The sequence below is a fragment of the Carcharodon carcharias genome, chromosome 1, assembly GCF_017639515.1.
Source record: "Carcharodon carcharias isolate sCarCar2 chromosome 1, sCarCar2.pri, whole genome shotgun sequence".
NCBI lineage: Eukaryota > Metazoa > Chordata > Chondrichthyes > Lamniformes > Lamnidae > Carcharodon > Carcharodon carcharias.
In genome coordinates, this window is record NC_054467.1 from 177,444,335 (window position 1) to 177,461,833 (window position 17,499).

Consider the following 17,499-nt stretch of genomic DNA (forward strand, 5'->3'; position numbering starts at 1 on the left):
CATGGAGAAAGCATGACGCTCTGACATGAGGCTCATGGCATCACTCACACTCCGTGTGGGTACCTCCACTGCGGAGACCAAGCGAAGCACACTCTCATGCAACACTCCCAGATGCTCCCGCACACCCAGCCACATTTCCTGCAGATGCTGCATGGTGGACAACTCCAGCGGCACATCATTACGGCCCGATTCAGCATGTGCCTGGTCCCCTGCAGTCCTCTGGCTGCTGGCGCCATCGGCACTCTCTGTCTCTGACATCTCCTCCAGTGATTGTGAAGTGCTCTCTCCACAGTGCTGCAGGTCATTAGCCTATGTAGCAATTCCCACCGATGTTGTCATCTCTGCGCTGGTGCCTGCCTCAGAAATGGTTTGATGCAGGTGACAGTTCAGGTCCCTCAGGTGTGAGAGGGGGCATCTGCACTTCCTCCTGGTGGACAGGCTCTGATGATGCTGAAATTAACAACAAGGACAGTAGGCCAGTTAGCGTGCACTCAGTAACACAATTCATCCCTTTCCTCCTAGGCTCATAATGCTCTCAACTTTCAAGAACCTAAGGAGACAAACATTGTTGGGGTGGCAAATAGTCAGGTGGAGGCCTAAACATTACACGTGCATACAGGCGGGCTGGTCAGATGGCCTAAGGAATGCCATATGGAATGTTATGTGGGAAAGTGTGGGGTGATGCACTTGGGCAGGACAAACAAGGTACGGGAATACACGAGAAATGGTAGGACCGTGGAAAGTAAGGACGATTAGAGGGACCTTGCTGGGCATGTCGACAGGCCCTTTAAGGTAGCGGGACAGGAACATAAGGCATTTAACAAGGTGAAAGCCATACTTGCCTTTATTAGCCGAGGAATAGAACATAGGAACAGGGAGGTCATGTTGCAAGTGCAGAAAACGCTGTCGAGGCCACAGCTACACTCCTGCGTTCAGTTGTAATCTGCGCTTCATGGAAGGGATGGCATTGGAGTGGGGAGAGTGCAGAGGTTCGTGACCAGCATGCATGCTGGCCTGGAGAGTTGCTGTTATGAGGAAACATCACATATACTGGTGAAATTTGCCATGGAACACAGGAGATTGACGGGTGACATTATTGAGCTTGATAACATTATGAGGGGCATAGATCGGATTGTCAGAAAGCAACTTTTCCCCTTGCTGGAGGGATGACTAACCTGGTGACATTTATTTAAGCTAAGGGACATGAGGTTGACAGGTGAGGTGATGAGGAACTTTTGGACAGAGTAATTTGGGATGCACTGGCTGAAAGGGTGGCGGAGGCACAAACCCTCCTAAGACATAATAAGTATTTGGATGTGCAGTAGCGATGCCATGGCATACAAGGCCATGGGGATAGTGGTAAGAAATGGGATAAGGTGACTTTGGAAGGTGCTAGAGATGCACATCTTCGAAGGATTGTCTATGACCCACACATCAGACTCTATTAGTCTGTGAGTGAGCAGTGTTGCTGCATTAATGTTTGCAACAATCATCAGTGCTTTGGATGGTGGGAAGACAGAGCGGATGGGACTGTAGGCCTCAAATACCTGGCCGCTCCACCCCAGCCTCACCGACACCTGTGGACATGGGCGCATGGCAGGTTTCTAGCTCCAGGTGAAGAGCTGGGCTTGGCCACCACAAGTGCGTAAACGTTCATGCACATTACGCGCATTTTTCTCCTGCAGAACAGAGAAAACCATTTATTGGGGCTGATCTCATGCACATGCTGCACCCCATCCACACTGGCCCATCTGAGGCCTCCAGTGTCTCCTGTCCCCACAACTGGTGATCAGTCACAAAAATATAGCATGGCTGCTCCCAGCCGCAACCTCTACATCCCCCAATGGCCATCTTGGACAGATTCTGCGTCCATCACTTTCAGAAACACAGTCTTAGTTCCCATGGCAAGGACAACTAGGTGCGGCGCCGAGGTACCAGATGGTTCTTGGCCAGGACACCTTGAGGCTCCCCTTCCACCATCTCATTACCGTGAATGGGACATGTATTGGTGTAATGAATATCTCAGGCAGGTTGCCCCCAGATTAGTTATGTGCGACTAAGAGCAACACGTGGTGTGGGGAAACCAATCTTCTCATTAAACACTAAGGCTGATGTAAGCATGGTCACTATCTGCTCAACCACCCAGCGTGAGTCAATGCAGTCATGACACTAAGATGTTGGTGGGTGAGGGGGGGTGGGGTGAGGGGGGGTGGGGTGGGGGGGGGGGGGGGGGCGGTGGGGGGGAGGTGGCCTCAAAGGCTAAGGCTACCTGCTGGCCAACATGGTGCTCACCCTTCCACAGCGCAACAAATCGTTGAACCACTTACGGCACTAGATCCAGGTTCGCCGCACCAGGTCCCGGGAGCTCACCACCTCCGCCACCTCCTCCCAGGCACACTTTGTCATGTCGGGGGGCCTCCTCCTCCCATCCTGGGGAAACAGCACCCTCCGCCGTGCTGCCATCTCCTCCACAAGGGCAACTAGGCAGTCATCAGAGCAGCGAGGGCACATTGGCCCCCGGCTGGCCTATCCTGCAGCCTGCCCTGCTCCTGGCCCACACCCTGCAGCCTGCCTTCCTTCACTGGCCTTCCCTCTACATTGGCCTGCTATGCAGACCCCCTGCGGTGCCACCTGGCCATTGTGAACAGCCTAAAGGAGGCTGCCTGGCCTTTTTTCATACAGACTGCCGGGTCGCCTTTGGACCCGGTGGTCTGTACATGCCCGCCACAAATGTAAGACTCCCACTCTCCACGAGAGTAGGAAATGCACTGGGCAGCCTTAATTGGCCCACCTGCGCAAAATGGCGGCGATTGGGTCCGCAGCTGCCTGCATCAGCTTCAGCTCCACCCACCCGCCTAATGGAAAATTTAGGCCTTAGGATATCTCAAAACAGCAATTAGTGTAATTTCATATTCCATACTGTATGTTGATAAGCTTTGCCTTTTTATTTGACAAGACTGGTTTTATAATGAACTAATAAGTTTGTTGTTTATTGAAAGAAGACTGGTTAAAGTCTCTTTCATTCTGGGTACCAGTAGTGAAGGTAAACAATTGGCCACATTGGTGAGTAAATTAAGCTTTTAAACTAACAGTTTGATCTGTGATAAAAACAAAAAAACTGCGGATGCTGGAAATCCAAAACAAAAACAGAATTACCTGGAAAAACTCAGCAAGTCTGGCAGCATCGGCGGAGAAGAAAAGAGTTGACGTTTCGAGTTCTCATGACCCTTCAACAGAACTCAAAACTCAGAACTCTGTTCTGTTGAAGGGTCATGAGGACTCGAAACGTCAACTCTTTTCTTCTCCGCCAATGCTGCCAGACTTGCTGAGTTTTTCCAGGTAATTCTGTTTTGGTATGATCTGTGGACTGGTGGGGAGAGATCAACTGTGCACTCCTCCCATCCTGGTCATAGCAATGCATGTACATGTCTTCAGATTCATAAGGGCTGCATGATTCCACTTAGATATTGCTGTATCATTTCATCTAAACAATTGAACTTCTTGTACATTGGTTACATAACAAAAGAGAGATGATGCACAAGAGGAGGACTCCCTAACATTCATCCTCTAATCCCATATGAGGATGAAACACTACTAGTACAAATACATGCCCATAGAGTAGCTTTTCATGCAAAAGCAGAACTATTCCCACTTAGAGTTCATGCTAATTACTTTGCTCATTTTTTTCATTATTTTCTCACCGTTAAATAGCTCCAATCCAATATAACACACTTTTTACTAAGGCATTCCTTGTACTGAAAGCTGAACCTGAAAGATTCTCGTAAGAGTTATTCTCTCCTCTTTTCTTAGGCATGCTTAAGGAAGTTAATAATGTGGCAGCTACATTAATTGTAAATACAGAAAGTACACTGTGTTCTCAGCAACGCACAGGTATCAGTTGTCAAAAATGGTTGGTCTCGACTACAGCATGCTCCAACTACATACTATTTGTTCCTTCTTCAGATTAGCATCAAGTGCACATGACACATTCTGATCTCCACACAGATGTATTGAAGTTACACCTACCATCCCATCAAACAGTGTCTAGCCACTTCCACTTTTGACTATTGCTGCTGCCATGAAAAACATATGGAGATCATAATAATAATTCTGCAATAATTGCATGCTCACAGAAGCTTAAATGTGCATATGGGAGTACAGTAGCATAGTGATAACGTTGCTGGAATAATAACCCAGGACTAATGATCAGAGAGACATGGGCAGGATTGTAACCTTGTCGGGCGGGCATGACGGGCAGGCCCGGGAGCGGTCACGATGCTGATCGCCACCCGTGATCAGACCACGACATTGATTTCACGCTGGTTGGCCAATTAACAGGGACGACATTTTACGCTCGTGTGGGTCAGGCGCGCGCACGCCCGTTCAGTGAAAAATTCAGCCCACACGGTGGCAGCTGGGGGAATTTAGAACACATATTTAATCAAATAAATCTGGAATAAAAAGCTAGTATCAGTAATCATAAGGATCATAAGAAATAGGAGCAGGACCAGGAAACTATTGGATTGTCATAAAAAACCATTTGCATCTGAAATGCCCTTAAGGAAGGAAACCTTTCTATACGTGACTCCAGACTCTCAGCAGTGCGGCTATTAAGTACCCTCTGATATGGCCTCTCAAGCCAATCAGGGCTTACACAGGGAGGGGCTATAAAGCCATCTTTGCCAGCGCACACATATCGTGTGAAATGATTTTTAAAAGTTCTATTTGTAGAACTACAACTTCAATATTGAACTTGGCAATATTTGAAAGATCAAACTGACAAAGCTGCCAAGTGAAATATACTCTCTTCCCTCCTCCTATTTTATGAAATATAATCAGCAGATTAAATATGGATAATCACCCATTTCTTTCTAATCGTTATGTAAATACAATTAAGAGGATTTTACAGATTCAGGAAAAATGAGTACCCAGGAGAAAGTCCAGCATTCTTGGCAGAGAACTATGACTGACTGATATGGCAAACATGATCATTTTCATCTCACACTCTGCATGAAGGACAGCTGTACAATCAAATGTACCACAGGTACTGGCTTAGCATGGTTTTGGAACAGTTGGTAAATATTTTACAATTATTTTTATAAAGATAAAATTTAACAGGATCTTGTGGTGTTTACATTGCCTTTTCTTAAGTGTAGATAAATGAATCTTGCTCCATGGTTTTGCTATTTTATCACAGAAACAATAACTAATGTTAATGACTATTAACTAGTCACTACAAAACTGTACAGTTAGGACCATAATTTTTAAAACTGGTTAATAAAAACATTAGCTACTTTCTCCCACGACCTTGGATTCCCCCCAATCCACAACAGACATTGCTCCTCAGTTAGAGGTCAAGCCTGCAATTTATTCCCAGGGCTGTGCACAAGCTGCCCTTGAGCTGTGAACTTGGGAGTGAATGAAAAAATGTGGGTTTATTCACTGACTGTCTTTCCATTTTTCCTTTCGGGAGAGTTCTTGGCTGAGACAAGGATTTCACCATGTGAAAATTGCACAGATCTGATTCCTTCCACTCTGCAGCACAGCTTGTTGTCATAATGACTTACTGCACCAATAGGTTCTATCGAAATTCTTTAAAATTTCTTCTGAATTCAGTGACAAAAGCTGGGGTGCAACATTGAGTAATGATGTCCCAGCACTTCATCTAAATGAGCATTCTTCACCTGTCTTCCTGATCAATGACTACCTGTAGGATTAGTTACGAAATCTTAATTATTTCAGGGATTCTCCAAATGCTTTGCTGGAATGTTGGCAGAAGAGCTATGAAAATCCTGGAGAAACAGTATGAATGGCAGATGATCTACAGAATTCTTGTGGAAAGTCAATCACAAAAATGATTATGAATAACTTGAGTGAAGGAATCGAAACCCTTATGTCTAAATTTGCTGACAGCACTGAATTAGGTGGAAAAGTAAATGGGAGAACAAAGTTGCAGAGGGGCAGAGATTATAGATTAATTAATTGGGCAAAAACTGTAGAAGATAGAGTTCAATGTGGACAAGTGTCAGCTCATCCAAGTTGGACTTAAGAAAGACATATCAAAATACTTTCTAAATGGTGAGAAGCTAGGAACTGTAAAGGAGCAGAGATTTAGGGATCCAACTAGGAAAATCTTAACAGCACAATTTTGCCCTTGTCGGGTGGTCTCACCGGGGTCAGGCAGAGGTGGTCAGGAACGGACCGCAGTTTCACACTGGCGGGCCAATTCAAGGCCAACCAGCACGAAACACAAGCAGCAGCGCTCAGCGCTGCCTGTGTGGGGGAGAGGAGGGCAAACTTCGCACATCCGCGTGGGCGCATGCTTGAAAATCTCCCTGAGGCACAGAGCTGCCTCAGGGAGATGAAGAGTTTTCAAAGTAAAAAATTAAGATGTTAAAAATGTTATAAAATATGTGCCCTCATGTGACTCTGTCACATGAGCAAGGATGTGTTATTAATTAAATTTTAAAATTTTAATTTTATTTTTATTTGCTGTTGGAAACCTCATCCTTCCCGTGGATGAGGTTTCCAAAAATGCAAAGGCTGCTTGACCTTTTCATCTGCCCATCAACCGTAGAGTTGGACGGGCAGTGAAAAATTTCTTTTAATTACCTTTTTAATGGCCTTTATAGGCCTTTTAATTGTCAGCAGGTGCACTGCTGACTCCGGTGTGGGCCCACCAACGGAAATATCACACGAGTGCGTGATGGCATTGGGACACTCGCCTGATGTCATCAAGCATTACTTTAAGCTCGGTCGGTTCAGGACATGCCCGCCTAGCGAGCTAAAAATTCAGCCCTAAAAGTTTGTGGCCAGGTACAAAAAAAATCATAAAGGCTAATAGAATGTTGGCCCTTATCTCAAGGGGGCTGGAATTTAAAAAGGCTGGAAGTTATTTTGTAGTTATGCAAAGCTCTAGTTGTTGTTGGCATCCTTCCATCTACAAGAGATGATGGACACGCAGCAAATAATCCATTTAGATGGAATGTTTTCTTGTGGTGATCCTTTGCTGATGGCTGTGAAGGCCTATCCTTAAGGGGCAGATACTGCAACAAGTGGCACACATGAAGCTGCCATATGAAGCCAGGAGTTGTTGTTTTTGGCATCAGGACCTGTTGCCAAGCCATTAGTTGTCGTGGCAGTGCAAGGCAGCCCACAAGAGGTGTCGCCATTTTTCTCTTTCATCAGCTAGTGAAACACTCAATGTTTAGGGCTTTCATGTCACACTGCAAGCAGGCTTGAATGGAGCCTTGGGCACCCCACTGGTTGTATAGCTCCTGTTACTTCATCATACACAAGGTCCTTGGGCCTGCAGCCATGTTTCATCCTGCTGACATGCTTGATTCATCAAAGCTGCCTCTGTTTCATTAGTGCCAACACATTTGGAGGTCTATCTTTGTAAGATCTGCTGCATTCCTGATTTTGCTCTGCCCGGATGTACCCATAATGAGCCACAGATACTGAAGATGGAAATTATTGAGCTTCTTTTCCTGGTTGCTGTAAGTCGCCCCAGCTTCATAGCCATACATCAAGCTGTTGAGAACACAGACCTTATAAACCATCAGCTTGGTCCCAATGGTGAATTTGGTGTTATTCCATGTGCATTTTGCGAGTGGGCCAAAGGTGGTAGCTGCTTTCCTTATGTATGTACTGAGCTCTGCATCAAGGGACAGATTGTCTGTCATGATCGACCTAAGGAACGTGCTAACTGCTTCCAGTGGGGTGTTATTTACTCTGATCAGCGGCTGAGATGCAACACTTTGTCCCATGACCACAGTTTTCTGGATGCTTATAGTCAGGGAGAACAAATTACAGGCAGGGAGAGACAGGCATGGGAAAGTCAAAGCTCTGGTTAGACTCCATTAAAGTACTGCATTCAGTTCTGGACACCACTGGACTTTCATCTTCTAGGCAGATTGTGGCAATCAGGAAATTTCCCAGCTAGTGCGCCCACCTCTGGAGAAAGTGCCCGTAAAAACAGGATTTTCATTGCAGGGGGCACAGGTTCAGGCCGCTGTTGGACCAGCCGACCTGGAAAGAGTTTAGGAGCAGCCACAGGGGCTGTCAGGTGCCAAAGTGAGCTATGGGAGCAGCCTACTTCTTTGCTGTGGGACTTTGTCCCAGTCATAATAATAGCAGTAAGGCCTTCTTGTCCTACCTACTCGCATGCCCTCACTCCCCACATACTCTCTATGTTTTATCCATGCCACTTCATATCTTCCTACCCATGGCCCTTCATACACACCTATGCCAAGCTATGCTCCCACTCACCCTCCATGGCCCCTCATACCTCCATGCTAAGCTATGGCACTTCCATGCCCATTGATTCATAATAGGCTCTACACAGAATGCATAATGAAGCTTGGCTGAGAGCCCAGTCATATATCAGATTGTAGGAACAGCTGAGCCACAGGGAAAATATTGCTTGATTGACAACTCTGGCTTTTTGATCCCTTATGTCAGTTGTGCAATGTTTATTTACACAAGATAAAGAGGTTTCAAGTGCTTGCAGTTTCTTCTGTTGATAATTTAAAGCATCTGGATGATTGACATTTTTATTAGTCTGTAGTGAAAGGTATTTTTTTTAAGAGGAAAGTTATGAATGAATGACTGCTTTGTTTTTTTAAGCTTTGTTTAACATATCAAATTGTTGCTATAGGGTTCATTGTTTCTATACAGTGGGTGAATGGGCCAGCAAGTGCCTTAGCTTGGCATGGGGGTATGAGGGGCCATGGGGCGGTGGGTGAGGGGCATGAGGTGGCATTGGTAAGGGCTTTTGAACTTATCTTTTAAAAAGTCCCCTTATCCAGACTATTATTCATGATACCTCTGAGGTGAACAATGAGTCCTTTAAAAACTGACTCAACTCCATGAAAATTGCAGAGGACTAAGAAATGCCTATCCCCACAATGGAACTGACCAGGTCAGGACTGCAGGGTGCAGGCTCATGACCCAAACCAGCCTGCACTGTTAAACAGCACTGTTAAAAATTAGAATGGGGTCAGGAATCCAGGTTCTGACCGCCATTTTCACACCCCCATGGAATCTCCCTGACTCCATGAAAGTCCAGCTTCATATCTCAAAGAGAATATATTGGTTTTGGAAGTGATGCAGAATCACATTGGGGCTACAAGGGTTAAATTATGAGGAAAATTTGCATTGACTAGGCTTGTATTCCCTTTATTTTAGGAGATTAAGGAGTTATTTAATAGAGATGTTTAATACGATTAAAGGAGTGGAAAGAATAGATAGAAAGCCACTATTTCTCTGAAGATGTCCTGAACAAAATGGGACAAAACCTTAAAATTAGAGCTAGGCTATTCAGGGATAATGCCAGGAAGTACTTCTTCACACAAAGAGTAGCAGAAATCTGCAACAGTTCCCCCCAAAAAGCTGATGGATTGGGTAAATTGAAATTTCAAAACTGGGAATGATTTGTTAGGCAACCATAATCTGGGTTACAAACCATAGGCAGGGAGATGGAGACAAGATATAGAACAGTAATAATTTAATTGGATGGCAGAACTGGCTTGAGAAGCTGAATGATTTAATCTTGTTTCTAAGCTTTTACTTCCATGTACTCTTGTAAGAAAAAGAGTGGGAGACAGAGACAAATTCCACATTGGCACTAGCACTTCTGTAGCAATGAGAAAAGACCAAGAGAGAAACTCAGCAAGAGTGCAAGGGAAAGACAGATACAAATGATTATTGTCTTCTAGACAACTCCATCTACCTCGGACCACAAGTCCCATTCCACTGCTCCATTCTGATTTGATAACCTAGACCTTTATTTACATAGAACTTTACAATGGAAATCCCTCCTCTGTATCAAGCTATCCTATCAGTTCAAACAGTGTGGGTGCTATTGACCTTTTTAAATGTTACTCCGATCCCACATCACCTGGACAGACCTTGTGCCTGCCCCACAGTTTCAGAGCAATTACAAGGAGAAACTGACCCTGTGAATAATTATTTGGTGACTTATTTTTGTTTGAGGAACAGCTGGAAAAACTACACATCATTTCAATTTTAACATCACATAGAAGGAATTCAATGATGCATTTAGAAATAATTTATATCATCACGTCATACATTTATAAAGAGAGAAATGTTGCCAAAAAAGCATCTTCATGAAAGGTGCTTCCCTTTTCAAACTACCATTTACCATAATTTAAAGATACACCCAGATCAACAAAGAGCAAGGGAAATAATTAAAAATGATTAAAAGCTATAACATTAAGGCAAAATGTGGAAAGGAACAGTAAAAACCATTTAACTGCATATACATTCAGTGCATCTTAGCCTCTTGGCAATGTTAAAACAGCAATCCAAACACTGGTTTAGATTCACAACTATTATTATAAACAATCTTCCGTTACTTTCAAAGCCTTGTTGGCAACTTATCAATAACGTGCTGCTGTTTTCCTTCTGCCTTATTTCAGCCACATACAGGAGACTGGATAAGCAACCGCCAGTTCACTGATTAAGGTAATGGGATATTAATCTATTTCCTTAATTTCAGACCATAACCAAACACAAACATATTTTTCTCTAATTTTTCTGTTCTCTTGAAGGCTCACAATGAGGGAAAGTTCCAAGGGTGACAGCAGTCCTGTGGTAGCTCATCTGAACATCATTGCTTGAACATATACATTGCACAGAAACTGAGTACCAATAGACCATTTCAGCATGGAGGGAAATCATCAAGATTCTATTCTCAGCTGACTTCCACATGCCTGTGCTTTTCATTCAGAGCAGCTGGATAATAATCAGGCATGAGAACAGTGACCAATTTTCTCCTCCCTAGCCCAGAGGCAGTGAGCACCCAAGGGAAGATTTCTTCTGTTCACTCTTAGTATCAAATTCCTAAACCTATATTTGTAATTTTGCTACAAATAGCAAAAAAAGGAAATACCCTCCTTCCAGCTGCTGTCCCACCCGGTTGAAACCAATGTAGTGTAGAGTGGTAGTTAGTTAAATCTAGGATCTCTGGTCTGTACAGCTAACTGTGGCACCAGGTGGCACTTCTGCCTACAAAGCTATTTAGGGAAGCTGAAAATATTTGCACAACAGAGGAGGTTTTCTATGAGCTTGACTGCAATATTCTGCACATATCTGGAACATTAGCTTCTTTAAATTAAATAATTTTTCACAGCCGAAAATGTTCAATCAATGAAGCCAATTATTTGACCATGCATGCCTTTGCTAATTACCTTTGATCAAGTTATGACCAGTTTATTTTGCTTCTGTTTATGAACAGCTTGAAACTAACCCAATTCTCCAGAGATGGTTGATGGGTAAGTAATACTTTATAACTTGCTTGTGAAACTACTTTCTGGTGAAAGGTTCCATGCAGAATACAAGCCCTATTTAATTTTTTAAGCATATCTTTAGCTGAACTTTGTAATTATGATGTGTTTCCACCTAATTTCATAGATGGCTCCAGAAGATGTAAGATGATACATCAAGCAACACAAAACATAATTAATGTCATTTGTCACACTTAGAATATATTGCTGGCATGCAACACTACAGCTCTTGTAGTATGTTATATCTTTTATAGCTCACTTCTCATATGATTTTAGAAAATGGTCCTGAAGATACATGAACTGATTACTGTAGCTGAAGCTTTTTCCAATGAGATTTAGGCCAAGCTACTTATGCAGAATTTCACAAAAAGTACGCAGTTTCTTACATTTAAAATTATTTTTTAAGCTGATGTCAACCAAAGTGGTTTTGTGTGTCATACTGGGCCCTAGTTCTTCTGAGTTCTGACGCTAATCCAATGGCTTTTATTGTGGACTGCCCATGCACAGAATCAGGTTCAGTAGTGATTTTCAACATGATTAAATAGCTCACTGACACTCACTGTATAGGTTGAAACTTGCAGTCACTGCTCAAATACTGGCACTGTGCAAAGTTTAGAGGGTAGTATAGAGTTGGAATCAGCACATAATTTGTCACTGGGCACAACTGGCTTGCAGCCAGGTTCGGGGGCTTGTGCTAATTTTTCAGAGGCAAGGCCATTGATGAGTTCTGCTACAGGAAACTGAAGTTGATAGGCTGACACACAGGAGAGCATGGCGATCATATTTGGTGCATCAGACCTCCTAGACAGACTTCTGCCACTGTCAAGGAACATGGAGAAATCCGGCTCCAGTTAGTCACAATTCATTGCACAGAGCTGGGAGCCAATATACCCTCTAAGTTTTTTTGGAGTTCACGGGTGATTTAAATGTACAGAAACTTTAAGTTATTCTGTGCATATGCACATACACAGTAACTTAAAGGAGCCAACTTGTATGCTGCCTGTGCATGATCTTTTGGATTGCTGTGTGATTAGAGGGAACATTGCTTGGTAGAAATCCTTGGAAGTAATGGCCAGCTCCATGACGGAACTTGCTGACCCAGGCGTGACAAAGCATCTGATGGCCGATGTATCGGCTTTTGCTGCAGCACAGGCAGGAGTCATCCAATGTCTCAGTGCTGCAGTGGAAGCTCAGATGGAGACCATGAGATTCATATTTGCTGCCTTGCAGGCTCAGACTTTAGCCTTCAAAGGCCGCATATCTCAATGCTCAAAGGGGCTTTTCAGGGTTAGACAACAGTCAAACAACCCATCCACCAACAGATTACTAATATTGTCAAGGTGCAGCCACATGAGATTGGCAGTGGAAACATGGAGCATGAACCTCCTCCCTTGAATTTGTGTCCTTGATCATCATTGCCACTCTGCCAGTGCCCTTGCTTTGCTTCAGCCAGCCAGTGGTGCAGTCCGAAACTAGGCCCTGAAGGCGCAGAGGTGCTCGAAGTTGTCCTGCAAGGCCATCTGCCGTTTCCATCAGTGAAAGTCAGCAGCCTTCTACCAACCAAGCTGCAGCAACTTGGGTAGAATTGCAAAGGAGCACTGCTAGAACATACTGTGTCATACTGGGCCCTAGCTCTTCTGAGTTCTGACGCCAATCCAATGGCCTTTATTGTGGACTGCCCATGCATAGAATCAGGTTCGGTAGTGATTTTCAATATGACTAAATAGCTCACTGACACTCACTGTATAGGTTGAAACTACAAAGGCACCAGATAGACATGAAGGGAATGTACAAGGATGAATAGTTAATTTTCCTTTATATAAGTGGATATATGTTGGATAAAGATATTATAGAAAGATTATTGTTGGTGTCTTTTATTGTTCTATTATGATGAAGGGAAGGATGCAATGGGACACCTAAGTTTATTTTATTCTTTCAAAGGGTATGGGCATCACTAGGCCAGCATTTATTGGCCATCTTGCTCTTGAGAAGGTGGTGGTGAGCTGCTTTCTGGAACCACTGCAATCCATATAGTGTAGGTACACACACAGTGCAGTTAGGAAGGCATTTCCAGGACCCTGACCCAGCAACAATTAAGGAACGACGATATAGTTCCAAGTGAGGATGGTCTATGGTTTGAAGGAGAACTCGGAGGTGGTGATGTTCCCATACATCTGTTGCCCTTATCCAATGGGCTGGTAGAGGTCAAGGGTTTGGAAGGTGCTGTGGAAGGAGTTCCTGCAGTGTGTCTTGTAGATAATACACATAGCTGTCATTGTGCTTCAAAGTGAATGTTTAAAGTGGTGGATGGGTGCCAATAAAGCAGTCTGCATGTCCTGGATGGTGTCAAGTTTCTAGAGTGTTTTTGGATTGCACTTAATCAGGCAAGTGGAGAGTCACACTCCTGACTTGTGCCTTGTAGATGGTGGACAGGCTTTGGGGAGTCAGGAGGTGAGTTACTCGCCGTAGAATTCCCAGCCTCTGATCTGCTGTTGTAGCCACAGTATTTATATGGCTGGTCCAGTTCAGTTTCTGGTCAATGGTAACCCTCAGGATGTTGATAGTGGAGGATTCAGCAATGGTAATGCCATTGAATGTAAAGGGAACACAGTTGGATTCTCTCTTGTTGAAGATGGTCAGTGCCTCGCACTTGTGAGGCATGAATGTTACTTGCCGCTTATCAGCCAAGTTGTCCAGGTCTTGCTGCATATGGAGATGGACTGCTTCAGCATCTGAGGAGTTGTGAATGCAGCTGAACATTGTGCAATCGTCCACGAACATCCCCATTTCTGACCTTATGATGGAGGGAAGGTCATTGATGAAGTAGCACAGGATGGTTGGGCCTTGGACACCATCCTGAAGAACTCCTGCAGCGAGGACCTGGGACTGAGATAATTGTCTTCCAACAACCACAAGCATCTTCCATTGCGTTAGGTTTGACTCCAACCAGCAGAGAGTTTTCTATTGATTCCCATTGACTCCAGTCTTGCTAGGGCTCCTTGGTACCAAACCTGGTCAATTTTTTTTTGCTAGGCCAGCATTTATTGCCCATCCCAGGAGGAGGTGATGGTAAGCTGCCTTCCAGAACCACTGCAGTCCATTTGATGTAGGTACCCCGACAGTGCTGTTAGGGAGGGAGTTCCAGGATTTTGACCCAACGACAGTGAAGGAACTGTCAAGGACAGTCTTTGTGACCTTAACGCTTGAGTTCAGCTCATTTCTCCGAGTTTGGACTAAGGCTGTCATGAGGTCAGGAGCTGAGAGCTCCTGGCAGAATCCAAACTGAGCATCAGTGAGCAGGTTATTGCTGAGTAAGTGCTGCTTGATAGCTCTGTCATCCACCCTCTTCCATCACTTTGCTGATGACTGAGATAGACTGATGAGATGGTTTGGATTTGCCCTGCTTTTTTGTGGACAGGATATCCCTTGGAAAATTTCCAGATTGTTGGGTAGATGCCAGTGTTGTAGCTGTATTGGCTAGGGGCAAGGCTAGTTCTGGAGCATAAGTCATCAGTACAATTGCTGGCATGTTGTCAGGGCCCATAGCCTTTACAGAATCCAATGCCTTAAACCATTTCTTGATATCATGTGAGTGAATCAAATCAGCTGAAAACTGGCATCTGCAATGCTGGGAATCTGAGGAGAAGGCCGAGATGGATTATCAACTCGGCATTTCTGGTTGAAGATGGTTGGTTGTAAATGCTTCAGCCTTATCTTCTGCATTATTGAGGATGCAATAATTGTGGAGCCTCCTCCTCCTGTTAGTTTTTTAATTGTCCATCACCATTTGCGACTGGATGCGGCAGGACTGCAGAGCTTAGGTCTGATCCGTATTTTGTGGGATCACTTAACTCTTTTGATTGCATGCTGCTTATGCTGTTTGGCATGCAAGTGGTCCTGTGTTGTAGACTCACCAGGTTGATACCTTTACTGTGCTTCTCAGTATGCCTTTCATGTTGGCTGGCTGTTAATTGGCCAGCCAGTGTGAAATTGCAGTAGGGGGCCGATCGTGGGTGGCAGACCATTTCTCGGCCGCTCCCAAGGCCGCCCGCCATGTCTGCCCGACAACCCAAAAATCCTGCCCCATGTCTCTAAGCAGCTATCCTCTGTTCTTCTTGATGGCCTGAAGACGATAAGAACAGAGGACTGCTTCAGAATTAAGGCATTATGATTCCTGCAAGGCTAGGTGATATTCACCTAGTAAGGCCTGTACATTGTCATATACCAACTGCACATTGATGGAATAGTTCCTGTACCTCTTCACATTGACATGGGAGGCCTGAAGAGTTATGTGCATGCAGTCGATGGCTTCCTGCACCATTGCAAATCCTGTTGCCCTGGCGAAACCACACGCTCTGTCATAGAGATAGAGCACAACGGAATCACTTCTCATCACATACAGGGCCTCCATCATCTCCTGGAGGCAGCGATGGACAGCTTACTGGGATATGCTGAATATGTCACTGGTTGTGCCGGTTGTGTACAATTTAATGTGACTCCGATCTTTGCAGCTGTTGGCAGTGCTGCCTGTGCTCTGGTGTGAGACTCTGGATCCAGTTGAAAAAGGTGACAGCTCAGTGACCACCTCTTTTTTGAATCTAAGTCACATCAGCAGCTTCCATATGAGGTGCAAGTAGGGGAAGAGGTCTCTGCAAATCTGTGGGAAGGGCAGGGCCTTCTGTAGCAAGCCTTCCTCCTTCTCTCTCTTTCTGGACCTATCCATCTCTGCAGTCTTTCCTCCATTTCTCGGTCCTGCTGCAGACCCAGAGCCACTACAGGTCCTGTACCTCTGGAAGACTTAGATGGCCGAGTCCTGAGCCTTTCCTGATTAGATGCACCAGCTCACTAACAAACCTACAAGAACAAGACACAGCACCTCCAAAACCTTCAGCACAGAAGTCAAAGTACCTCACCTGTGAATTGGATGCCTGTCCCTTTAAATAGCACTAGTGGGAGATGAGAGCTGGTTCCTTATGCAGCTGAAGGCTTGCTCAGCTGAGTAATTAAAACAGGCAAAAATTATATTAAAATTAATTAAAGCTTATCGCCAAAACTAAATCTGTGAATGATGGCTTCAAGAAAAATTGCTGTACAAGATTGTTTCAGCATTTAAGGCTGCCTTCACCTCCCTCCATAAAGATTTAATTAGCAATGTTAACAGCTTGAGTTTCTGTACTGTAAACTAAATGTTGTTTGACTAGGATGGATTGTTATTGTTAATGCATTACTGAATTAGCATGTTAATAGTTAATATTTTAGTACAATTTCTAACAAGGAAATTGACAAATGGGCCACATTATAAGAGAGGGCTCTTAGCTTTTTATGGTAAGATAGAGGCGTTTGCATTGTGCCAAAACCAGGCAGAACATATGAGTCAAAAGTCTAGCGGTCATCCTGATAATTAACTAGATAAGGACAAGGAAAGGCTCTGTAGAATTACTTAAGCTGTTTGAACTCAGGGAATTCCCTTCTTATTATGGCTGATAAAAGTTTAATTCTTTTTAAGTCTGAATATATTTTACTTTCTTCTGCATGTTGAAACTGCCTTGTTCAAAAATATGTTACATTGGTGTGTCTAAAAGAAGTGCATCCATTGAGTATAATATAAGAAATGGTTCACAGAAACACTTCATTGCACAGCTAAATTTGAATATCACCTCAGGGGGATTTTGACACTTAATGCATGAGGAGTTAGCTTGTTTTGTGTTTCTGCACAAAATAAGAAATTTTGGTAAAGTGTAACTTTTCCCCATCCTATTGTAAGAACCTAATTAAGTTTAACTTTGCCATTATTGTCTCCAACTCCTGTTCTAGTTCCAAAAGTCTTTTATATTTGTTTCCTGACTCTGCTAATTGCTGTTCTAATTGTATTTATGTTGCCAAAGGCTGTTTATGTTAAGTAGTTCATGTAAGATAATTTTTCTCTAATGATGTCCCTTGACACCCCTCCTACACTATGGCCTGAATTTTTCCATCGGCAAGTTGGGGGCGGGGCCCACTCGCCAACACGAAAATGACACAGGATGCCAACAGGGGAAACCCCCGACATCATCCCGCGCCATTTAAATATTCAGGAAGGCAGGCGGACAGCGAAATCAACAGCGGGCCCGCCGACCTGTCAATGGCCAATTGAGGCCATTGACAGGGTAATTAAAACAATTAAAGGCCCTGCCCTTCCAACCTTAAGGCT